This window comes from Canis lupus, chromosome 17 (genome assembly GCF_003254725.2).
Source record: "Canis lupus dingo isolate Sandy chromosome 17, ASM325472v2, whole genome shotgun sequence".
Taxonomy (NCBI): domain Eukaryota; kingdom Metazoa; phylum Chordata; class Mammalia; order Carnivora; family Canidae; genus Canis; species Canis lupus.
The window spans coordinates 20,731,477-20,757,163 of record NC_064259.1 but is presented as its reverse complement, the minus strand read 5'-3'; positions in this window follow the sequence as shown (position 1 = coordinate 20,757,163).

Below are 25,687 nucleotides of genomic sequence, written 5' to 3'. Positions count from 1 at the left end.
TTGAGATCACTTATTCAGCAAAATATCTTTTGGGTACCTACTTTGTGCCAGGCACCATTCCAGGCATAGGAAGGCACAAATGAATAGATCAGGTCCCTGCCCTTGTGGAGCTTATATTCTAGGGGAAGGGGACAGACAATAAAACATAGCATGGTGCCAAGTAGCCATAAGTGGCTGAAAATAATAAAGCAGTGTTTGGACTGGGTTTCCCAGGAGCAGTCCTTGAGATAAGCATTTGGTAGGGAAGTGCCCTCAGGGAGAGTGGCAGAGGAAGCGGGAGCAGTGCAGGACAGAGGAGCCCAGGCTAGAGCAGAGAAGTCCCACAGAGGGCAGCTCCAGCCTGATCCCAAAGAGGCTCTGGAGGGTAAGTTATGCTCAGAGGTCCCCAGCCCTGAGGCAAGAGAAAGATTCCATGAGTTAGTATGAGTTTAGGATTGTGCCCTGCATGCATGTTGGCCAACAAATGAACACCCCTTCAGCCCAGCCAGTCCCAGCCTCTGCAGCACCCAGCTTCCCCCACCACTGTGTGATTCAGTGATCCAGAACAACTTAGAGTTTCTGTGAACACTCTGCATCTTCTCATGTTGGGTGCCTCTGCCCACGTTGTTCCCTTCCTGGAATACCACTGTTCTCTCTGGAAAATTCTTAGTCATTCTTCAAGTTTCAGCTCAAATGCTGCCTCAATATCTTTGAAGACTCTCCCAGGCTATCCTGGAGGCTTCCTCCTGTGTAACTTCTGGATTGGTACCAAGCACCCTTGGAGCAATAATATTTCTTTAGACTTGCCTGTTTACAACTTTCTGTTCACTAGCCTGGGAGCTCCCTGATGAGGGTTGGATAGGTCTGGGTCTCTAGAGTGTTGGGCACACAGTAGGCCCTTAGGAAATATTTACTGAGCGAATAAATGGCTTGATCATTGAGTAGCTTGGTGCCCTTTGGCAAGTCAAAAAAATAATCTCTTTGAGCCTCAGTTTCCCCCTCAGGAATTATAGGTGCATCTAAATCTTAGTGTTTTTAGGTGATCAAATGAGATAATGAATATAAACTCTTTAATGCTATCCAGATGTTTTATTCTAAAAAGGCTGGGAAAAAAAGATCCAGTCTGGAGGTCAACAGTGGCTGTGGGGACCCAAATGTCTCCAGATATCTTGGCTCAGTCCGGAAGACATCTGGAGAGCATTCCAGTATGAGAGCTCTAAGCAGGTGCCAGGGTAGCTCTCTACCTTCTATGACACTTCCTCTGTCACCAGCCAGAGCCTGGAACTCTGGCCCTGGGAAGGAGATATAGCCCCCCTCCCCGCCATGGACTCTCATTCTATACAATGAGTCACCAATAACCATAAATACCCAAACTAGTGGTATTGAGAACTGAAGCTTCTTCTTGCAGAGGCAGGATTGAGGAAGGAAACCTTGTCAATGGGCATCTTTGCCCAGTTAATGGGCATGGGATTATTCTGTGGTCACTATTTCAGGTAAATCTTGCAGAAGGATGCTGTGACTCTGTAAACCTTGTTCCAATTCACATCTGGTCTATTCCAAAGGCTGGTCCCTCTTTTTTTTTTTTTTTCTTTGAGTACTTCAATTCTTTTTTTTTTTAATAATAAATTTGTTTTTTATTGGTGTTCAATTTGCCAACATACAGAATAACACCCAGTGCTCATCCCGTCAAGTGCTCCACTCAGTGCAAGGCTGGTCCCTCTTTTCCTGACTTTCCAAAAGTCTGTCTTCCCTTCCCATTCCCACTTCATTTTCCCATAGCATCTGCCAAGCTCACTCTCAGTTACCTTGGTCTTCAAGGAACTATAGCCTAATCTTTTCCTCCATTCTCATCTGGCTCCATTCTCCGGAACCTTCAGTGTTGTTTCTTCTCCAATCCCATCCTGATGATTCCTAGAATTTTGGAACGTTTTTGGTTACATCAAAGAGATAGCTTTCATGGAAGCATTCATGACTCTAGAGTCCCTTCCTTACCAATGGTATATGGCCTAAAGTTCTTCATTTTATATGTAAGATGGTTATTTATATACTTCAATATATTGTCATCAAACCACTTCTTAAATCCAGGTGGTCTGGCTTACATTCCCACCATTTTACCAAATGTCTCTCACTCTAAGATACCAATAATCTACTCTTTACCAAGTTCATTAGCCTGGTATAGCCCTGTGCCTTCAAGCTCCAGGCCTGCTCCCAAGCCATTTAGACTGTGCTTAATATAAATGGGTACTGGTGAAGATCCAAATTTGTAGAGATGTAAGTTTTCCCCAAATTAATCTATAAATTCAGTGAAATACCAATAAAAGCTTAACAAGAGTTTTTAAAATGGAGCTTTACAAGCATATTTTATAAGTCACCAAGAAAAAAATACACAAGAAGAGCCAGGCATATTTTTATACAGTAACAACAATGGGAAGGAAATTGCCCTTTCACATATAAGCATTAACTGTAAAGTGGTCAATATGGAGTAATATTGGTGTAAGAACAGATAGCACAAACAATGGAACAGAGTAAAGAAAGAGACCCATGGAAATCTATCTTATGCTAACAGAGCATTTTAAATCTCTGGGAAAGGATTGACTGTTCAAGAATGATTTTTGAATATAGATTATCCATTTGGTAAAACATTTATATATTATATTGGTGATGATTTTACTTCCTGGAAAGAGAATTCATTCTACTCATTTTAATCAGAAAGAAATTTATGGAAGATATGTAGACCTGCCAGGATTGCAGGGAGGAGTGTTGGAGAAAAAGATTTCACGTCGAACTTACCAGAATAACTTCTAAAGCCACGGCACAGAACTGAGCCACTGAAAGAGATGCTGTCAGTACTACAATCTGGAAGCTGCCAGATAGCAGGAAGTTTTTGCCATGGATACTGTTCCAAAACCACACCACCCCTGGCAGGATCTGTGCTAGTAGAATGGAGGCTGTGTTGCCTTTTTCTAACTCAAAGTTTCGTGTGAGTTCTATCTGCCTAGGTCTTCTAGGAAGCAGAAACCAAGATGGAGTCAGAGGGCAGAAGATTTGTTGGGATAATGACCTGTGAAAGATAAAGGGGAGAGGGAGAAGGAGGAGCAGGCAAAGCCTTCAGATTGTGGTATAGATTTGACACTTGTGAAAGGAAAGGGAGAGGAATGAAGACTGGGTAGAAAAAGGCTCAGACTGTGGTGTAGCCTTGAGAAAGTCTTGGTCACCAGAAAGATTGCCCATAGAGGAGTCCCTCTCTGTGGAGAAGAAATGGCCATGCTCTGTTTCCTCTCTATGCTCAGTCATTGGGTAAGAGCTGTAGCAGATCCTGAAGGCATTCAACTGGGAGAATATCCATTACATCTGGAATTCTAGCTTCAAAGGAATCCCTTCAATACAGTAAGACACACCAGAAAAAAGGTTAATATGAATTTTGGTCCAACCTATGTACAGTATTTATCTTTAATAGACCCCTACCTCACACCATATACAGAATAAATTTTGATGAATTAAAGAGGTGCCAGTAAAGAACAAAATTGTGTTGTATTACAAGAAATACAATTGTATTATAAGAAAATATAGGAATATACTTCTATAACCTTGGAATAGGGAAGGCCTTTTTAAGAATCTCAAGAATCTTCTTGAACCTGGGCTGCTATGTAATCTATCAGGAACAGGCTATTGATATGTATTTTTACTGTTGATTACCTGCCTGTAATCTAGAACAACTACTGAAAATATAATTTTTTTAATTTTAAGTTTGCTTTTTTAAAAGATTTTATTTATTTATTCATGAGACACACACACACACACACAGAGAGAGAGAGAGAGAGAGAGAGAGAGAACACAGGCAGAGGGAGAAGCAGGCTCCATGCAGGGAGCCCGACATGGGACTTGATCCCAGGTGTCTCCAGGATCACACCCTGGGCTGAAGGCGGCGCTAAACCGCTGAGCCACCCGGGCTGCCCTTAAGTTTGCTTTTTAAGCAAAACACAAAATCTAAAATATATAGAGGCACATTTTGGATTAATTTTATTTATTTTTAAGTTTTAAAAAAGTAGGGATCCCTGGGTGGCGCAGCGGTTTGGCGCCTGCCTTTGGCCCAGGGCGCGGTCCTGGAGACCTGGGATCGAATCCCACGTCGGGCTCCCGGTGCATGGAGCCTGCTTCTCCCTCTGCCTGTGTCTCTGCCTCTCTCTCTCTCTCACTGTGTGCCTATCATAAATAAATAAAAGTTTAAAAAAAAGTTTTAAAAAAGTAATCAACACTAATGTAGTTAATGGTGAGAAACTAGATGTTTTTCCTCTAAGATTGAGAATAAGAATGTCCCCTCTCCCCAGACCTATTTAACTTGTTCTGAAAGATCTAGCTAATGCAAAAGGACAAAAAAGGAAATACAGGATATAAAAAATGGGAAGGAAGAAATAAAATGGTCTTTCTTTGTAGATAACATGATTGTCTATATAGAGGAATCAACAAAAAAACTCCTGGAACTAATAAGTGATTACAGTGAGGCTGCAGGATACAAGGTTAATAAGCCAAAGCCAATTGCTTTCCTATATTCCAGCAATCAATAATTAGAATTTGACATTAAAAATACAATACCACTTACATTAGCATGAAAGAAAGAAAGAAAGAAAGAAAGAAAGAAAGAAAGAAAGAAAGAAATCTTATATGTAAATCTATCAAAATATGTAAAGAATATATATGAAGAAAACTACAAAACTCTGATGAAAGAAACCAAAGAAGATATAAAAAATTTAAAAATACATGTTCATGAATAGGAAGACTGAATAATTGTTAAGATATCAGTTCTTCCAACTTGATCCCAATCCCAACCAAAATCCCAGCACATTATTTTGTGGATATTGACAGATTCTGAAGTTCATATGGAAAAGGAAAAAGACTCTGAATAGCTATCACAATGTTGAAGAAGAACAAAGTTGAAGGACTGATATTACCTGATTCCAAGGCTTATTGTAAAGTTCCACTGATCAAGACATTGGTTAAAAACAAATAGATCAATGAAATAGAATTAAGAACCTACAAATAGGCCTATATAAATACAGTCAAATAATCTTCAACAAAGGAGCAAAGGCAATACTATGGAGAAAGGACAGTCTTTTCAACAAGTAGTGCTGAAACAACTGGACATACATATGCAAAAACAATCTAGACACAGACCTTACTCTTCACAAAAATTAACTCAAAATAGATCAGAGACCTAAATAAAAGTCACAAAGTTTTAAAATTTCTAGAAGACGCCATAGGTGAAAATCTAGGTGACTTTGGATTCAGCAATGATTTTTTTAGACACAAAATCAATCCATGAATGAAAAAATTGCTAAGTTAGACTTCATTAAAATTAAAAAATTCTATTCAGTGAAGGACACTGTTAAATGAATAAAAATACAAGACATAGGCTGGGAGAAATCTTTGCAAAAGACATATCTCGTATGGGATTCATATCCAAAATATATCACAAACTCTTCAAACTCATCAATAAGAAGAAAACCAACCCAATTAAAAAACTAGCAAAAGATCTGAACAGACATCTCAACAAAGACAACAAACAGATGGCAAATAAGCATATGAAAAGATGTTCAACATCATGTCATTAGGCAACTGCAAATTAAAACAACAAAGAGCTACTACTATACATCTATTAGAATGGCTAAAATCCAAAACACTGACAACACCAAATGCTGATGAGGATGTGGGGAAACAGGAACACTCATTTATTGCTGGGGGGAATGCAAATGGTACAGCCACTTTGGAAGACAATTTGGTGGTTTCTTGCAAAGCTAAATATAAACTTACCATACAACCCAGTAACTGCACTCTTAGGTATTTACCCAAATGAGTTGAAAATTTTGCTACACAAAACCTTGCACATAAATATTTATAGCAGCTTTGTTCATAATTGCCAATAGTTGGAAGCAACCATGATACTCTCAATAGGTGAATGGATAAAGAATCAATGGTACATCCATACAACAGAATATTACTCAGCAATAAAAAAGTAGCTGTCAAACCATGAAAAGACATGAAAGAACGTTAAATACATACTGTTAAGTTAAAGAAGCCAGTCTGAAAGGTTACATATTTTATGACTCCAACTATATAGAAAGAGCAAAACAATAAAGAAGCAAAAATACCAGGAGTTCTGAGGGAGGCAGGGAGAGATGAAAAGATGGAGCAAGGGCATTTTTAGAGTGGTAATCATGAATGATATTGTAATGGTGAATACATGATATTACGCATTTGTCAAAATCCATAGAATGTACAGCACAGAGAATAAACCCTAATGTAAACTATAGACCTTAGTTAATAATAATATAGCAGTTTTGGTTAATCAGTCATAACAAATGTACCACACTAATGTAGGATGTTAATAACAGGAAAGATTGTGCATGAATAGGTGGGGAGGGAGGAAGGGAATATCATGATGGGGGGAAGAGGTATATGGGAACTCTTTATACTTTTTGCTCAGTTTTTCTGTAGTCCTAAAACTGTTCTAAAAATAAAGTCTATTAAAAGTTCTACAAGTAATTAATATACTTGGAGAAAAAATTGGCAGCAAATATAACAGACATATACTCTAGTTTTCTCAGGACAGTTCTGGTTTATACCAGTTGTCCTGGTGTCCTATCTGGTTTAGTATTTGTCATTCTCTGAGGGTCTTGGTTTAAATGATAAATTAGAAGGTCACCCTAGACAAAAGGTTACTATTGGTAATATATAAAGAACTCCTGTAAACCAATAAGAAAAAGGTAAACAATCCAGGAGAAAAAAGGGCAATATGTATGAATAGGTGTATTAGTTTTCTAAGGCTACCATAATAAAATATTATAGATTGGATAGTTTAAACAACCAACATTAATTTTCTCATAGTTCTAGAGGCTAGCAGTCCAAGAACAAGGCCATAGAAGGTTTGGTTTCTTCTGAGACCTCTGTCCTTGGCTTGCAGATGGCTGCTTTCTCACTGTGTCCTCACATGGTCTTTCTACTGTGCATGCATAGGTCTGTGTCCTAATCTCTTCTTAAAAGGACATAGTCACATTGAATTAGGGCCCACCACATGACCTTATTTTACCTTAATTACTTCTTTAAAGGCCCTATATCCAAATATAGTCACATTTGAGCTGCTGGGAGTTAGGACTTCGACATACGAATTTTTTGGAGGTGGGATCACAAGTCATCCCATAACGATAGAAAATTCACAGAAGTACAAATGGGCAATAAATATATGTTAAAATGTGTAACAACACCCAAAACCAGAATCATGCAAATGAAAAACAATACTAACCAATAAAGTACCCCAGTAGAATGACAAAAAACTAATAAATAAGACTGATTGGCAAAGATATAGGGAACTGCTGTTTGTTGGTGGAACAAATTGATTAACTTTTGTTGAGGACAATTTGGCAGATTCCATAAATATATAAAGTACATATCCTTTGATCCAGAAGTTTCACTTCTGAGACTTGATCCTACAGAAACACAGAGGCACAAAGAGGTATGCATAAAAGATATTAATTGCAGTATTTTTTGTATTATTTAAAAATTGAAAAATATTTACATTATTATCCAAGGATAAATAAGCTATGGTACCTCCATAGTACATTCCATGGAATACTGCACTGGGGTTAAAAAGGAGGTAGACTAGTGATAAGATAAGAACCATATAATGTTCTATGAATAGATAAAATGGAAACTTGAAACATATTAAGTAGCTCCAAAAAGAGGAAACAGGGAAGAAAGAACAGATGAGACATATAGAACACAAATAGCAAAATGGTGGATTTAGACTCAACCATAGCAACAATCTCATTAAATGTAAATGTTCTAAACATCACAATTAAAAGGCATAGATTATAAGATTGGATTTTTTTTAAAAGAATTGATCCAACTATATACTGCTTATAAGAAATCCACTTTAAATATAGTCATGAGTAGGTTAAAAGTAAAAGGTCAGATAAAGATTTACCACTTGAATACTAATCAAAAGAAAGTTGTATTGGGGTGCCTGAATGCCTCAGTCAGTTAAGCATCTGACTGTTGATTTTGGCTCAGGTCATGATCTCAGGGTCGTGAGATCAAGTCCCATATCAAGCTCTGGGCTCACTGGGGAGTCTGCTTGAGGTTCTATCTCTCCCTCTGCCCATACCTCTCTCTCTTTCCCCTGCCCTGTGCTCTCTGTCTCTTTCTAAAACAAACAAATAAATGAATCTTAAAAAAGAAAGCTATATTGATATCATACCAAGCAGATTTCAGAGCAAAGAATATTTCCAAGGACAAAGAACATCATTTCATAATGATAAAGGGATCAATTCATCAAGACGATATAGCAATTTTAAATGTATGTGCATGTAATAAGAAGTTTCAAAATAATGACACAAAACAGAACTGCAAAGAGAAATAGACAAACTCAAAATTATAGTCAGAGATTGCAAATCATCTTGTCTTTCTTCCACAATTTCTACTCTACTCTTTCTTTATCTCTTTAAATGTAATTAAACTTAAGGCCCTTTTTGGATAACTTTTTAGGCTCTAATTTCTCGGATGTAAATTATTCTATTTGTTGGGTTAGTGGAATGTCCATCTTGGCATTGGAGTTCTCCATATTTTGTATAGTTTTTGTCTATGAGCTCATCTTCAACAGAGGTTATTTTTCACAAGAGTCTTATAAGTGTTCCGAGTTATTAAGGTCTCTTATAGAGTGATTTCACTATTGTTACCTCCTGTTCTTTTGGGGGTTTATCCCTTCTAACACTCTATGGTTATAGGTTTATGTTTCATTTCTGATGCTTACAAACTATCTCTTATTTTCCTTCTTTTTTTGAGCTTAGCTATGTTTTAAAATAAAATTTTAAGCAATTGTATAATATTTTGCTCTTTGGAGTAGGTTTGGGAAATTTTCATGTCAGATTAGTTTTTGGTTTTGATAGAATGTGTCAAAAGGTTTCCTGTGATAAAACTTTGAAATTAGCCTTCACCCAATCTCTTTCCTTGTTGTTCTTTGTCCTGGAATTATAAAATTACTTTTTTAAAAAAAATTACTTTTTAATGAATTTATAATAAGCTGGGTATTGTTAGACTAGGAAAAATGCCATTTTAGGATTATAAACTGTGTACTTTTTAGGATAAAGACTAAAATTTGCTTTATGGATGATGTTCCTTTGTTTTAGCCTCTACTGCTTGAGTTGGCCCTTTTAACTATGCTATTTATTATAAAGTAAGGACCTGCCTATCATGTGGGAGAGCACTGATGGGGCCTTAAAGGATATTCTTAGTTTGAAACGTTAATACCCTTTAGTAATATACAATGAATGAGTTTGTGAAATTCTGCCTCTGAGCATTGTTTTATTCAGAGCACCACCATCTCCTAATTTGGAATCAGACAACACTATCCCTGAAATTGGCTGTGTTCTTGTAAAGTGATGTGCGCTACTCTGGGATCAGTTGTTTGCACAAGAAAAGGGGCTGGAATGGAGAAGAATGTGGGAGAGAAGTCCTCGTTTCTTCAGCTTAGACTGGAGAAAACAACTGTGCAAATGACCCACATTGGGCCAGGCATAGCTCAGTTTGGACCTGGGCATTGGTTGTCTCATATGTCTCCTATTTTAATCTGGCCATCCCACTTTTGGGGAGACATCCTGACAGGTATTTTGTTTTGATATCCCTATTGTCAGTAATTCATGGAAAAGGAAAACTCTGGAGCAGGACAGGAAGACTTGGAAGGCAGATCTTAGATTTGAATGAGAGGGGGAAAAAAACCACTTCCAAGAGCTGGGGTGGGGGCATCACTTAGATCTGGACTCCAAGGAAGGGGAATAATTGGGATACGCCTGGTCATGGGAAGCATGTTACTGGCCACATGGAGGCAGTTAGCAGGTGAGGTGGGAAGTGGGCTTGTAAAGGACTTTGAAGTTAGCTTGGAGTTGTGGGCTTTCAGCAGAGCTACTTCTAAGAACAGCTATTAGATAATTTCTAGTAGGTACTTCCCTTCTCAACTCTACCTAAGATTTCAGGCAATATTGTTAACTTGTCTTTGGCTATGGTCTACAGAATTAGGAGAGATCCTGGCCCATGCTTTGGGTGAGAAACCAAGGCTTGCCTAGAGCTGAGTGCTGGGGTGCCGGGGACAGCATGAGGCAGAGAGTGATAGGTGGTGAAGCTGATAGAAGCCAGGGCCAGAGCATGGAGGCCTTTATAAGCCATTCCAAGGAGCTGGACTTTATTTTATAGGCCACAGGGAGCCATTGAAGGCTGTCAAGCAAGAAGGTGATGTGAACAAACTCACAGTATATAGAAAGGAAAAAACTTTAGAGTATCTTACAAATTTGTAGACAGTTGTAGTGGACATCCACTTTTGTCTGGACAGCTCTTCTTAAGTTCTCCTGTGGTAACAGAACTTTTTTTCTGTGGTGCACCTATTCCATGTGATTTGAATTCAACCTTCTCCAAAACAGGGAATGTGCCTATGACCCAGGCTAGCCCAACAGGAGCAACTGACCTCCTGGCCACAGGTACTAGTTCAGGGAGGGCCCTGTGATTCAAATTTGAGTTGGTAAATTGGGCCTAGGACTTTTCTGATAGCTGTTAGAAAGGTCATCTCTTTCTGGTGGGATCTCTAAACTGATAGAATGTGAATCTAGGTCTCCTGGTGGTCAGAAAATAACTGTGAGATGATGTGAGACCGGGCCCTCAGAGATGGTGTGAGACCAAGGCCTCAGGCTGTAGTTTGAGGGACAGGATCTAGCCACAGGCAATGGCAAATAGAAATTGGCAATTAGAGGAGAGAGTGAGGAAACCCCAAGGACATTGTTGAGCTACTGGATCCCAGCCAATCGTTTCTTTTACAGAAGCCAATAATTTTTTTCCTGCTTAATCTAATTTGTATTTCTCTCACTTAGAATGAGGGTTCTCACTAACAGTTGTGTGTTCTCTGATTTGCTCTTCCCTAGACTCAACATTCACAATTCATTTGACAATATGAGATGGTTCCTGGATCTCTCCCACCGTGGTCATCATCCTCTGGAGGGAGATGTTCACACTAGTGTCCCTGGGGAAACTTCTCTGTAAGGGTTGTATTCCAGTAAAGTACATGATGAAGTCTTCTCTGAAGAAATCAAGATATAAGATTGATACCTGTGGATTAGGTACTGGGGGCCTTTGGGAGGGATCCTGGTCACAGCAATATACAGCTTGAGGTATCTACATTTCTATAAAAAACGAAGCACCTTGACTCTATCCTGGGGAGTTCTCAGGGGTCATCCCCTCAGGCGCCTTCAGATTCTAAGTGAGAGGGAAAGTAGAAAAGAATGTGTCCTCGTTTATGGCCAGCAGGATCCCAGGCTGCCCTGAAATATAGATGAAACCATTCAGTCATCTTAACTGGCTGTTAATGAGCCAATCCATAATTTAAAAGTAGCTTTAAAGCACAGCAAGAGAAAGACACTGTCTCTATCATAATCTGAATGTGTGTGTGTCTAGAAGGGAATAGTGAACCCACTTCCTTCCTGATCCTTCAAGGGTCTATAATCCCCCTGGTTAAAATGAGCCGAGGATCTGCCTTTAACAGAACAGTCCTGGGTTTAGACTCCCAGAGGATGAATCCCTTCAAGTGCCTCTTGTATACTGCACTGAACCTCACTGCATCCTGCTTTCTTTTTCCAAATCACTTAGTATGTTACACACAAGAATTAAAATCCCAGTATCTACCATTTTGGGTGTTCCCAAGTCCTTGGCCATATGGAGTTGCCTTGCCTTTTAATATCCAAGAGAAAATGGATCAAACTCTCAACATACCATAAAAGGAAACCCAGGATTTTTTTGTGGGTTTTTTTATTTTTTATTTTTTGCAATACTTCTGGGGATTTGTTCCCAATCTCTTTTTACTGTTTCTATAGATTTCCCTTCCTTTTCCTCTTCCTCCCTCCCCCTTCCTCTCTACGCTTTCCCTCTTCCCTTCCTATGTCTCCCTCCTCTTTGCCACACTGGCCACCCCCCCTTCCAAGGCTGTTTTCTTCTCTCTGCCTTGTGTCAAGACAAATGCAAAATACAGATCCTTTTCCTCGATTTCCCAACAGTAGCAACTAGTACAGGGCATATGTAACACATGTTCCCTACATGTAACTGGTAGAGCTGCATTGTGTGTCTTAGCACAGAAAACATCTTAGAGTTGAATATCAGAGATTCTTCTGGCCATGTCCTACTCCACCATCTCATCTCCTTGGGGCCCAGCCTTCACCCGTGAGCTCTGTCTCTATCTCTTCCTCCCTCTCTCCCTCCCTCCTACCCTTCCTCCCTCTATAGCAAGTGCTCCTCTGGAGCAGCTTTTCCCCACCCACTGCCCTAGACTGCCTCTGGGCCAGTCTCTGCCTGCCCAGAAAACATAAGGACCAGCTTTGAAATTAACACAATCAGATTATTCGTCCTAACTCCTTCCCCTACCAGTCTCCACAGGCATGTGAAGATCGATCATCCTTTAAGTACACTACCCCCTTGGAAGGCAGAAGTGGCCAGAACCGTTTTGTTGGTTGTTTAAATTGCAGTGTTGTCTTTCTTGCTGTTCGAGTCTGACTATAGCTCAGAAATGTTTTTGTTGGCCTCACCTACCTGGTCCAACATAACTTCCTTCCTCGGGTACCACCCCTCCCTTATCAAGCACCTCTCTAGCCCCACCCTACCTCCCCCATCCAGGAGCCTTCTGGAAACAGCCCAAACCCTTATTTCCCAGTTCTTCCTGACCCCTGGGTACCCTGAACCATATGAAGGCCCTCCCCTCCCTCCACCAGCCAGATCTTAGGAGCCCCGAGTCTTGTCTGGGGCCACTCTGTCTCTACGCTGCTGAGGGTCTCATAGTATGTGATTCAAACCCAGGGTCTCTGGAGCCCTACATGGTCAAAGAATGGTAAGCCCTTGCAAGTCCCCAGCATTTGCTGGAGCAGCCAGCCTATGGGAAGCATCAAGAAATGTTCATCTGTCTAAATCAGAGCTTCATGGCACCCGGGTCCCGGAGGGAAGCCGTCAGACTGGAATTTGGTCTCCTGAATGTTGCACGAACTATAGACCTGGTTCCACTCTACTCCTGCACTCCTGCCAGTGGTCTGTGACCTGGCAGCCTGGGGCCGGCAAAGAAGCACTGGCCTGAGGGTGAAGACACAAGGCTTCTGGGCTGCTTCTTCCATAAATTCATTTCAGCTGTTGAACACCCCTGCCCCTGTTTGGGCATCTGTCTCCTCAGCTGAAAAATGAGAGGTTGGACAAGATGAAATCCAAGGGCTTAGAGCCCAGTCGTAGGAGGGGACCATTTATCTTGGGCTGGAGCTCATCATGTTGCCTACCACCAGTCTCACCTGTGTGGGCAGCGGCTGTGAGGCCCTGAGCTGGCTCCTGACCTCAGATGTTGAGGATGTTGGAGTTCTGAGGGACAGAAGGGGGGCCAGTTCAGTTGGTGCAGAGGGGGTATAGCAGGGGAGGGAGAGACACTCAGGATGAGCCTGGAGAGACAAGCAGGGCCTATTGGGTCATGGTGAGGAGTTGGTATTTTACTCTTAAGTGCAGCAGAAAGCCACTAAGGAGGTTTTCAATGGGGGCCTGAAATGTTCTGATCTATATTTTTAAAAACTCCCTCTGCCTCTGTGGAGAGGACAGACTAAAGGGAGGCTGAATGAAATCAAGGAGGATGCCTTAGGAGGCCAGTGCAGTGATCCAGGCAGGAGAGGAGACCAGGATGAGGCTGTAGAGGTGGAGAAGCTTGCATGCATGGATTCAGTGTATGTTTGAGGCAGAAATGGTCAGTTGTACGGTGGAGGCAAGGATACCAGATGCCTGGGTCTCTCAGCATTTTGGTTAGGGCCATGCTCACTAGCACTCAGATTCTTCTTTCTGGCCATTGAGATGTTAGTGGGGCTCAGCCAGCCTTCAGATGAAGGATGGTCAAGAGGACTGAAGGATCACCAAACTTTGCTGCTTCTCTCACAGTGGCACCAGGAAGGATAAGAAATGGTAGGAACAGAACTGGCAGGGTGGGGTTGGGGGTTGGGTGTGGGATGTGTGGCAGGGGAGTGGCACTTGGTTCTGCCCCCCCCCCCCACGGATCAGTGTGGGGACAGGATATCCCAAATGTCAGTGGTCTCCAGTCCCTGAACCGTCTTCATTAGCTGCCCATTGTCTGTGGCAGCAAGGAACGGCTCCCAGCTGGCCAGCCCATCTAATTTCAGGAACCATCTCTTAAAAGATGGTTCAGATTCAGCTTGGTCTGCTTCAACTCCCAGAGGCCTTTGAGTTGCTTCCCTGCTGCAGAGTTCTACTGGCCGGGTCTGGCAGGCTGGGCAACTCCATCAATTGGGTTTGCCTGGCAGGAGGCTGGGGACCCTCTTTGGGAATGGAGCAGGAGGGAGGGACAGTGGGGACAGAAGAAGAGGGAGAGTAGCAAATAGGGGCTTGGTGTGAGAGGGGTGGGCTATTTGCTAAATAAAATTTAAATCCTTAGCATGGTTTCTGCCAAGAAGAGAGAAGTGCTGATGAAAACCATATGTCTCTAAGTAAGTGGAATGAGGAGCCCTGCTCTGTGTGCGCGTGTGTTAAAGATGCTGCTGTTGGTCTACCATGCAATGGAAAAATCTCTATTTTAAAGAATACAATGTTAAGAGGCACTCTGAGACAAACCACATTTCGCAATTAAGTAGTTTACAAGGTCGGTGAAGGAAGGACAAAATAAACCAGCTGAAAAAAGTCTTGCTCAATACCAAAATTTGTTTAAAAGTTCAATGTTACAGTCAGAAACCGTAATATAGGATTATTATGTAGTTTTATAAAAATAGCCCCAAAGATAAGACTCTTTCAGGATGGAGGAAAAATTAAAAATGCTTTAAGTACGGGTGCAGATATTGCATTTTCCTGACATTTGAGGAGTAATTTTTGTCAAACGTAAACAATGTCTTCTTCTTCTTCTTCTTTTTTCTTTTTTTTTTTTTACTTTTTCTAAATTGACCCCGTGGCAAACTGAATCCAAACAGAGACACAAACATAACTACTACTGTTCATTCTGCAGAACAGAAATTGAATTTTTTCATCCAACATTCAAATTCCAACATAACATGGTTCCAAATGGCCTTCCCTGGATTTCCTCCCCAGCACGCTGGCCTCACCCACCCATGCTCTTCTCCGCCCTGCTTTCAGGCTGCCATCAGTGGGGCTTCAGGTGCACTCACCTGCCCTGGGATGCCCTTCCTGGCTGATGGAAGATGTCAGCCATTCTTCAAAGATGTCAATTTCCAAGTTCTATCCATCCCACCATAATTCCCATGTGATGCTTCTGCATAGGGACTCCAGTTCTCTAGAGAAATCCTCTCTCATCACTTTCTTGACCAGATTAATGGCAGCCATTCGAAAGTCTGTATCAGATCACTCCAATACCTGGATTACCCAATATCAGGGCAATTTTGGCCCTGCCTGATGTTATTTCTCATCAGAAGATTCATTTTGGCTTTCCAGAAGGCAGTGTGAGCATCGGAAGGCCATCCTAGTTCTGTCCGATTGAGCTGACTTGAGGCTGCCTGTCTGGCTTTGTGAAGGCCCAACTTGCCTTTTCTCCTGGCGCCTCCCGCTCTGGGGTTCTCCCTGGGAGGTCAGGCTGTTTTCTGGGGCCCTTCCTTTCAGTGGAGCTCTGATTCCCAGTTTGTTCCCTACCACATCTGACTGCCAACAGCTCTGCTCAGCTTCCCAGTTTCTCAGCCTGGTGCTTTGGGCTCAGCCCTTTGGGCTTAGCCCAGTCCACTACTTGGACCCCCGCTGCTTATGAATCTGCAAATGCCTTAGGGGGTTGGAAAGGGCCTGGCATTTTGAACTAACCTAAGGTGCTTCTCTTCACCCAGATGCCTTGACCCTCAGGTCTTGCTTGCCGCATTTCCAACTCCAAATTTGTCTCCCCCCTCCCCCACCCATGAGATTGCCAAAAGCTCTAGCTGAAGTTCTTGGGTTCTTATCTACCACTTTTTGCTTAGTTCTTAGCCTCTTGGGCCCATGCCACTTATGAACCAGTGATGCTGGAAGGGGAAGGGTAGCACCAAGTGTCACTTCCATTAGCTCCCCTTCTCCTTGGGGTCCTGATCTCTCAAGTCCTGGCTATATGCAAACAAGTGGCTTTTGGATTTTGTTCAGATCATTCTTAATGGGAAGACTGGCCTTTCAGGGGCTACTCTGACATTACAGGGAGTGGATTCTTCTATCTACTCCCTTAGAACATAAGCTCCCTGAGGGCAGGGACCTTGTCTCCACCACCACTGTGATCCCTGGCTAATGTCAGCCACGGGTTTATTTTTATTTATTTATTTTTATTTCTTAAAGATTTTATTTATTTAATCATGAGATTAAATCCAGAGAGAGAGAGAGAGAGAGAGAGAGAGGCATAGACACAGGCAAAGGGAGAAGCAGGCTCCCTCGGGGAGCTCGATTCAGAACTCGATCCCAGGACCCCAGGATCACGACCCGAGTCAAACGCAGATGCTCAACCATTAAGCCACCCTGGCATCCCTCAGCCATAACTTTAAATACCACCTATGCCTGGACATTTTCAGATGCTGTCTCGAGCCCAGGGCTCTGTTCTGAGTTCTCAGTCCCACGTAACTGCCATTTGTTATCACCACATTGTCTATTGCACAGAAACTCCACAGGTCCAAAATTTTGTTTTTCCTCTGGAGTCTGTCCCTGCCCTAGGCTCCCAGCTCAGGAAGACACATCCCCTCCATCTACCTGCTGCTTATGTCTGAGGCCAGAAGGTCACATTGACGATTGCCACTCCCTCCCCTCCCACCTCCAGTCACTCACATTGCTGACTCCACCTTAAAATGTCACATGACATCATCTAGTCCTCTCCTTGCCACCACAGCCCTGTCCCAGGCCTGCTCCCCTCCCCTCGGGTATTCAGTAGTCTCCTCACATTCCTTCCCAAAGCCATGCTGGTCTCCTTCCAGCATGTTCACCAGCCATCAGATAGCAGAGTGATCTCTTGAAAACAAAAATCCGATTATGTCATTTCTCTGCATAACATCGTTCAATGACATCCCATTACTTTTAAAAAAGTTTTGAAGGTAAACCCTCAACTACCACCCTCCGTGTTCTACCCTAAACCTTCCTCCCAGGCTCAGCTTACCTGACTGTTGCCCTTGGCACATTCCATCCTGAGGGCCTTCTGGTTCTGCCAGCACCTGGGATGGAGGTGGGGGAAATGGGGGGAGAGCTTCATGCATGCTCTTCTCCTGCCAGGAAACAGCTTCGCCTTTCCTATCTGCTTTTCTCCTGTTTCATCCTTCAGGTCTCAGCTCAATGTTGCCTCCTCGTAGGAGCTTCCTTGACCCCCAGAGTTGGTTAGGTGTCCCTATGAGCTCTATCATTGTGTAATAGAACTCAGCACATCGGAATAAACTATGAATCAGGTGATTATTGAGGTTTCTCTCCTACTGAGCTCTGATCAACTTGAGGCCAGGGGCTGTTTGTCTTGGTTACCACTCTGTCCCCAGCACCAGCACTAGCAAGGTGCCTGGAACATCTTAGCAGATTCGCAAATACTTTTTTGAGTAAGTGAGTAAAAAGACTAGCAAGGACAGCCGACTGCCCTCCACCCCCACCTCCCCAGCAGAAAGCGACACAGGGAGTGTAGAGCAGAGAGAGGTCAGCTGGGATGTGGGGTTTCTAGCTAGCAAGCGTCCTGGAGTGTGACTATAAAAACGAGGAATTCTAAACAGTCTAATGCAGTCTTCTTGTTGTCAGACTTAGCACACTGGCTGGGGAGCCAGCAGATCTGGGTTCTAGTCCCAGGTTTGGCACAAATCATGACAAATAGCATTTGTATAATGCTTCACAGTTTACAAGGCATTTTCACAGATAGGATCTCATTGAATCAATTCAGTGACCTCCGGCAAGCAGCTCTTAGAGGCCTGCTGTTGCTGGGGAGGAGACCAGGGAGGAGACCAGGGAGGAGCAGATTTCCAGACCCATCCTCTCCCCATGGGATCATGGACAGATTTCCTCTCTGGCTCTGAGCCTACTCATCTATAAAATGAAAGAATCCAAAGAGATGATCTTTAAGGTTTGTCTATGGAAATTTAGAACTAAAAATTCAGAGCTACTCCAATCAGGGCAATGTACCAACTACCCCCCCTCCAACCCCAACCCCAGGCTCCTTGACAATACCATGGGAGGCCTAGGGAGGGGTCACAAGAAAGCTGGAAGCAATATAGAAACCAGGACGTTTGTGTAGGTGGTTTATTCGTGAGCCAGCTGTAGGAAGCAGGGGTGAGGGAGTGGAGAGACAAAAAGCCCGGCAAGGTGAGTGTGTCCAGATGGCCTCTGTCTTGAAGGCCCAGGGTCTCACTGGGACTTGCTGAGAAGCCACAGAACCCCTCCCAGAGCTGTCACCCAGAAGTACAGGCATGGGAGCCATTCTCCACCAGCTCCCACCCCCCACTGGTGGGCTTTAATACGCAGGAGTGTCACCTGAACTTCTGGGCTGTGCTCACCCACAGACTGAGGGAGCTTCTTGGTAGAGAAGTCCTGAGGCAGAAAGTGTAAGAATCCTTGAGGCAACAGCTGGAGACCAACCAAGCTCAGGGACACCCTTCCCTGCAGTAGTTCCGTGGGAGTCAAGGCAGGACCTGGGGCCCCAGGACATCTTATACAAGTTACAAAGAGGTGGGAGCACCACTACCCACCCACATCCATCCAGCGATGGTGCTGGGGCTCCTCCATCCCACCCCCACCAGTCCTCTGCCCTCTCAGTGTTGAGGCCCCTACTCTCTTTTCTGGGATTTCTTGGAGTCCAGAGCCATTGAAAGTGGAGATGGGGGAGGTGTCTGTCCACCTGGGCTCAGCAGATCTTTGAAAAACAAGCTCTCGTCCTATGGGGCCATCCTTGAGTGCCCACCAGGCTGGATCTTTGATAGATCACCCTGCCCCACAGTGAGTGGTGCTCCCATAGAACTGCTTCTCCCCTAGTCATGAGTGGTGTTCCCCCAAAAGTTAGCAAAGGGTCTGCCTGCCGGCTTGGGGCTCTCCAGGTGACAGTGGCGGTGCTCCTATTCGGGAGATCCTTGCTCTGTGTCCCTGGTACCATGATGCTTCTCCTCTGTCCTTCTGTTATAGACTCTGGACCTGGCTTTCCTCAGCCTTCCCTTGGATTTTCCAAAGTTTGATTTGTTAATAAAAAAAGGAACAGTGGCTGCTTTTAGCTTTTTCCTCTGCTACAACAACTCTACTTTGTCCCCAGGCAATGTGAATGGAAGACTAAAGAAAAAAAAAAAAGTCTTTTATGAGAAGGTGGAAAAGAACACAAAGATTTAAGTTTCAAGATATTATCTGTCCACACTGTTCCCCTGGGTGAATCTTTTTAACCCCCAAATAAATTTCACCCTTCTCAGGGAGAGGAAAGGATCTTTATTTTTCTAACTGTACCCCATCCCCACCCCAGATTTCCTAGTGTTGTATAATGAAGAATGTGGGTGACTTATGTCCCCTGGCTCATGAAAGTGACCTCTTCATTTGGGGAATTTCCCAAGCAATAAGAGTGTCTTCATTATTCACAGGGGGCCTGTGTTCATTATTCATGGGGGGCCACTCAGACCATTACAGAGTTCGTACTAATCAGATGACTCAGGACAGGGGCAGGCCACACCGGAAGAACCAACCATGTGATTCAGAGGGTTGGGATTTTGAGACAGGTGATGTCAGTCTGACCTCTGAGAAGGGTAGAGGAGTTGGAAAGTAAGTTGAACCACATGACCAACAATTCCATCAATCATGTTTAGATCATGAAACCCTAAGAAAAGCTCTTGACTGAGGCTCAGGTGAGTTCTCTCGCATTTGTGTGACAAGTTAATGGTCCAGGAAGGTGGTGAGTCCTAAGAACACAGATGCTTCGCACATGAGATTCTTTGAGACTAACACTAAGAGATGTCTCTTTATTTGGCTGGTCCTGATTTGTGACCACAGTTCATCAGTACAGTGCTTTCTTGAGTCCTATGAGTTGCTTTAGGGAATTATCAAATATGAGGGGATAGTGGCTCTTTGGTCAGACATACAGGAAGCTTGGGAACCCCAGAAGTGGTGGCTGGTGTCTGAAGCAATGGGAGTCTTGTGGCTGTTGATGCCTTTAACCTGTGAAGTCTGTGCTAATTCCAGGATCAGACTTATTTTGCTCTTCGTTATATCTACCTCCTTCCTACCACTGCCTGGGGATCCCTACTCATCTGTCAGGAGGCTCAGTTTCCTCCAAACATAGGCTCATTTCTACCTCCCCCCTGGAAGGCAGACACAGAGGCAGGAAAAGTGCCCTTGAGTTGGTCCTAGGTAGGACTGGTACAACAAAGGAAGGGGATGTGTGGTATAAGGAGCAGCCATCTCACTTGAAGGCAGTGGGTGTGTAAGGCAGGCCGGGATCCCTCTTCTTCCTCCCCCTTGCTGTCAGTGAGCAGACTCATCCGGTGATAATCACTAGGGCCAGCTGGATCAGCCTTCCTTAGGTTAGAGCTCTCCATGGCTTCCCTGGTCCCTCCAGCTGCTCATACTTCAGCATTCTCCTCCTGGCCTGGCTGTGGAGTCTTTTCTGAGTGTGTGCAAAGGGAAGAGAGTTTATTCTCTGGAACTGCTTGAATCTGCTCAAGCTTCCACCCCTAAACTTTCCATTAATAATATTTCAGTGTCTTCAAAGTTGAATGATTTATTTCCCATTGTAATCTTCCACCTACTCAAGATTCACTCTGTTTCTAGATCCATTACCCATCACAATCCTAGTCCTCCCAGGGCAATGTAAATAGAAAATGAAAGAACTGGTTTAAATAGTCTCTTTGGATGAGCTAGTCCCCTCTATGCCACTATTCAGAATTTCAGGTGTACCCACTTCTCTACCCCACGTCAGTATCTTGGGTGCATGAGGGGGTTCCCCTGGACATGTGGAGATATATGGATTTCTACTGGAGTTCCACAAGGCATGACCTGGCCTTCTGGGAAATGTGTTGACATGTACTATGAGAGTTGTGGTGTCCCATTTGTCCCTGGAAATGTACCTTATTGGGCTCTTCATCCTGGCTAGGCCTTTGCTGGGTCTTTCTCCATCTCTTCAATCCTCTCCCTGGGAGAGGAAGTTCTCACATGAGAACTTCTGCATGGCCAGGGAGGCCAGGGGTCCTGCGTTGGTCATGCCTCCCCAGCCAACTTTGTTCTGCACTATACTGGAAATGGGCTGAACATCAGACAGACTTCTAGAGGTGTCAGATTCCCTCCCCCACCCCACTCCATGATCAATGAGCTCAGGGAAGCATGACTCAAGCTCCCAGGACTCTCCGGTCCCAGGGACATTTCTAAACACCCCTGCACCTTCATCCTGAAGTAGGGAGCTCATGACGGTCTGACTTCCTAGCTATCTTCTCCATTCTCTTTGTCCTCAAGACCAGGAGGGTAAACCTTCCTTCTTTTTCCTCTCTTCCTGCTTGAGGATGCCTCTACTGAGTCCAGGATCTAAATCCCTAGGCCTGCCTCTTGCCACAACAAAGGAATTTAGAAAATCCTTTTTCCAGACAAAGGGTGGCTTTCCACTCTGCTTGGTTGCTGGGAACTCAAACAAAAATCTAGTGGGAGATGCCTGGGTGGCTCAGCACCCAGGGGTGGCTCAGCTCCTGGTTGAGCATCTGCCTTTGGCTCAGGGCATGATCCCAAGGTCCCAGGATGGAGTCCTACATCAGGCTCAAAGCAGGGAGCCTGCTTCTCCCTCTGCCCATGTCTCTGCCAATCTCTCTGACTCTCATGAATAAATAAATAAATCTTTAAAAAAAATCTAGTTGATGTTCAAAGCTGGACAATGACCTGCTCCAGCAAGATCTACCCTTGCCCTACCACTGAGTAACCACAGTGAGTGGGACCCTCTGGGCTAAAAGACTCACAGGCTGAGGAAACAGATCTGAAACTATTTAAAAATATAATCTCATTTATGTACTCCTCACACAATATATATGGTGGGCCCGCTATGTGCCAGTCACTAGGTTGGGGCATCAACACTCCTTGAAATTGTTTTTAATAACTGCTTTATTAAGATACAATTGACATATTCCACTGTTCAATCTTAAAGTGAACCACTTGATATTTCTTACTATATTCAGAGTTGTACAAACATCACCACTATCCAATTTTAGAATATTTTCACCAACCCAAAAAGAAACCCCTTACTCATTAGCAGTAAATTGCCCCCCACCCCATTTCCCCTCCCCCTGGCTCCTGGAAATCACTAATCTACTTTTTGCATCTATGTATCTGTCTATTCTGGACATTTCATGTAAGTGGAATCATATAATATGTGCCTCTGATGACTAGCTCCCCTCATTTAGTAGAATGTTGTTAAGCTTCGTCCATGTTGTACTATCAATATTTCATTTATTTTTATTGCCAGTTAATGCTCCATTGTACGGATATACCACGTTTTATCTACACATTTGTCAGTTGATGAACATTTGGGCTGTCTCCAGTTTTTGGCTATTATGAAGACAGCTGCTACGAACGTTCATGTACACGTTTTCATGTGGACAAGTGTTTTGATTTCTCTTAGGCACATAGCCTGGAGTGGAATCGTTGTGTCACATGGTAACTCTGCTTAACAGTTTGGGGACGTGTCAAACTCTTTCTCACAGTGGCTGTACCATTTAACATTCCCACCAGCAGCATATGAGGATTCTAGTTTCTCTACAGCCTCCCTGACACCTAATATCTTTTGGTTTTGGCCATCCTAGTGGACGGGCAGTGGTATCTCACGGTGGTTTTGACTTGCACCTCCCTGATGGCTAATGATATTGAGCTTCTTTTCATATAGTCATTGGCCATTTGTGTGTCTTTTTTGGAGAAATATCTATTCAGATCCTTTGTCCATTGGTTAGTTGGTTATGTGTCTTTTTGTTGTTGAGTTGTAAGAGTTCTTTATATATTCTGGATACCGTTTCCTTTTCAGCCCCCTTTGGATTTTAAGAAATATCTAAATCAAGGTTAGACCAGGGGTTGCCAGTTTAAAATCTGCAGAATTCACTTCAAGGTGACAGAAACTTTGCAAAGAACATGTTCCATCCCCTGAGGACAGTTTGGAGGGTTTGTGCAGTGACAAACCTTGGAAATAAAGGACAGAGAACAGCCTGGGCAGGCCTGGGCCTGCTCTCTTGTTCAATCACACCCCTTTCAAAACCCCAGCTGGAGAGGAGTCTGAATTTCAACAGGCTGGAGGCAGGTGGGGATGCTGATTGGTTAGTGTACTGAAGGTGGGATGAGTTTGGGGGAATTCTCTTCTCCCCCCCCTTTTTTTTAAAGGAACATAGGCTTCTATTTCTTGATTGGGCAAATGAGGTGGTACACAGAAAAGTATTTTGGAATTACAGAGGGATATGCAAATGTAAGGTGACATTGTTTCTATTGTTATTTGTAGGAACCAGTGAAAATCCTCTGTAGGAAGAAATGGCAGAGTTTGCGTAGGGGGTGAGGGTGTGCAGCATTTTAGGGACGACTTAAGGGATGAAAAGTAAAGGAGAGAGGAGGGTAGAGTTTGTAAATGTTGTTTGTGTGTGTGTGTGTGTGTGTGTGTGTGAGAGAGAGAGAGAGAGAGAGAGAAAGAGACAGAATCAAGGACACAGAGACACAGAAAGACCTTTGTGATTTCTGGCATGTTCCTTTACCACCTGTATGATTATTTATTTAATACTTTTCTTTAAATGGGCTCCTATTTCTTTTAATTAAATATATTTATAAAGGAAGCTTTATATCACAGTTATAAATGGCAAACCTGCATCATTTTCAAACAGGAATGTACCATGTAAACAAATAGAACAAAAACCAATGTGCTATTTAAGTGTAGCTGGAGGCTGTTGTCTCCCAGGCTCAGCAAACTGCTCTGGACTGGCTCACCTCTCCCTGGCACTCAGGCCTCTGCTCAAAGGGTGCCTCCCCGGGGGGCCTCTCCAACACACCCCCTGTCCTTGCTCTATGTCTTCACAGTGTCATCACTATCTAGGGGATGGTGTTTTTCCTACGCGTGCCTGGCTCCACGCAGGCAGGGCCCGTCTTCTTCACGATCTCCACAGCCGAGCTCGATAAACAGTGGTTGAGTACATAGCTAAAAGCTCTGAGTAGCAGGACTGTTTTCTAGTTTGTTTTTCTCCATTTAGCAAGTGTCAAACAGGTGTTAAAGGACACACCAGCCAGTGCCATGCTGCCACTTGCACCTTGCTGTCACGGGGCGGGGTGGGGGGTGGTACTGAGCCAGGCTTGAGAAGGAAGCAGCCTTTCAGGGTGTGATTCTGTGGCTCACTAGCCTCCTGCCCTGCGAGATGGGAATCCCTAGGCCGCCAACTGCCACGCTGCAGATCCCCACTTGCCTGCTGGCTGGCTGAGTGACCCCTCAGCATCGCTGGGCCGCACCCACATATGCCTTCCCCAGAACGGCGGAGCCACCCCCTGCCCACCTCACACACACTCTTGGCAGAGAGAAGCTGCTCAATTAAATGAGAGTAGGAGCACAGAGGGCTTACCAGAAGATGGGATTTAATGACTGACATTGCCTGCTAAAAAATCCTACCCTTTTCCCAGGCCCAACTTTTAAAAGTAATAATATTATTTACCCTTTACTGAGCACTCGTTATGCACCAGGTGCCTTGCTAAGTAAAAGTTTTATAAACCTATCATTTAATTGTATCCTTGCAATCCTCCTATAAAGTGGGGATTTATTGTTCCCATTTTACAGATGAGGGACCTGAAGCTTAGAAGTTTCATGGCCCACCTAAGGCGGTGCAGATTGCTTATGTTCTTAACCATGACTTAGTAACAACCACATAACTGCTGCTGCCTAGATGGCCTGCCCAGCAATGTTTCCACTCCTGAACCCCCATAATTCTGTACTGTTAACCCTCTGGTCATATCTGCTCAATCTCCCTTGGTGTGTGTGTGTGTGTGTGTGTGTGTGTGTGTGTAGCAAGTATTTGTTTCTTGCGGGCTAAAACCACTCACTCATCTCTCCCAGGGTCAAGGCAAGTACATGGCACACTGTGGCCACCCTATCTGTGTCCCCAAGTAAATCCTGGATTTCTTCTATCAGGCTCTGTCTCTGTGGTTGATCAATGAGGAAAAATGAGCAGTCGCATTTCTGGGGATATAAATTAACTCTATCAGAAAGTCCCTGGGATATTTACCTAGGAGAGTGTGTGGAAAGACATGGGCTTCAACCAGGAGACTGAGGGTGGCAGGGAGGGTGAGCATACAGACGCAGGGGCAGGGCACATGGTTTGGGGAGGACCCTCCTGGTCTGTAGCATTGATGGCTCGTGCTGGACTTCTCTGTCTTCGCGGATTCACTCTTTACCCTGCTCCTTGTCCTCACAGGAGAGCAGAGGAAGAAGAAAGAGTTATGCTGGGGTATATATTTTATGTGTGTTGGGCCAGGACTGGTCACAGCTCTGCAGTTACACAGTTACACAGATTCTGCGGTCTCCTGGGGTGGTCTCTCCACACCTTGACCTTGCCATTGTGGGCTACTAGGACTTCTTCAAGTTATCCTGATCTGAATGTGCCCTCTGTTCCTGCGGGGACCCTGGCTGATGGGGCGAATGCCTTTTTCTGCACTCTTTTGGTCACTTCTTGAGGTTAGAGTCTCTGCTTACTCATCACTGCGTCCCCAAACCTGGCACAGTGTT